We start from the raw sequence: 933 nt of genomic DNA, 5'->3' as shown, positions 1-933 counted from the left end.
AATAATGAGAAGGCCGAGCAGAAAAACAGTTTAAGTGTGCGAGAGGCATAAACCAAACTCATGCTTTCACTAGTGTAAACACTACAATTTTTTTTACTGAATTTTTAATTTTTACAAGACAAAATAGTTTTAAAATTAGCTATGTAGAAAATTTCAGTGTGTGGTACTAGAACTACTTGATTCCAAATCTAATTTTACTAGAACTACAAGACGACAACAAATCTGAGATTTGTTACTAAGTTAATTGTGAGAGTGTACTTACCATATAGGCATATGGGATGTGGTATGTCATCAGATCACAGGTCGTTCTTGGTGGTGCTTTCCCTAATTCTCTTTATGCTGGATGACGGTGATATGATAGATTGGGGATTGAAGGCTTGAAGGGTTGGACGCAAATGCCATAAGCAACCATTTTCTGTTGTTCTCTTCATATTCACATCTACACAAACATAACTAGACAATCAAGAAATTCCTAATTAACTTGTAATGCTTGTCGCTTTTTAATGGTATATATAGAGTCGCGCAGATTTTAATAAAATAAAAATCAAGAGATGAAGCAAAGGAGTAATGGTTAACCTGAACCTATGCAGTCCTGCTAAACCTCGATCAGTCCCCTTCTGATCTTGGAGGCAGGAGAAAATTTCTGCCGGCGGCGGTTGCCGGAGACTCTAGCGGATGATGGGTAGAAACATCGCACGAAGCCATGATCTGCGTGATGCTGCCGTCAAATCCTGTCGATCGAGCTGCCAGGGGCTGCGGCCGTGCTTCTGCTGGGCTTCGGATGATGGGCCTTTTTTGCCAGGAGTCTGTAATTGTTGTACATGAGCTGGGGATGGGTCCTGTAGAGCTTCACGCTGTGTCACACAGGGGGGCAGATCGAGTGAAAAACGGTGGCTAATTACGATCTGCCTAATCGCTATCACGGGGCAACGC

Source organism: Triticum dicoccoides, chromosome 2B (assembly GCF_002162155.2).
Source record: "Triticum dicoccoides isolate Atlit2015 ecotype Zavitan chromosome 2B, WEW_v2.0, whole genome shotgun sequence".
NCBI classification, from domain to species: Eukaryota; Viridiplantae; Streptophyta; class Magnoliopsida; order Poales; family Poaceae; genus Triticum; species Triticum dicoccoides.
This window is presented reverse-complemented; position numbering follows the sequence as displayed.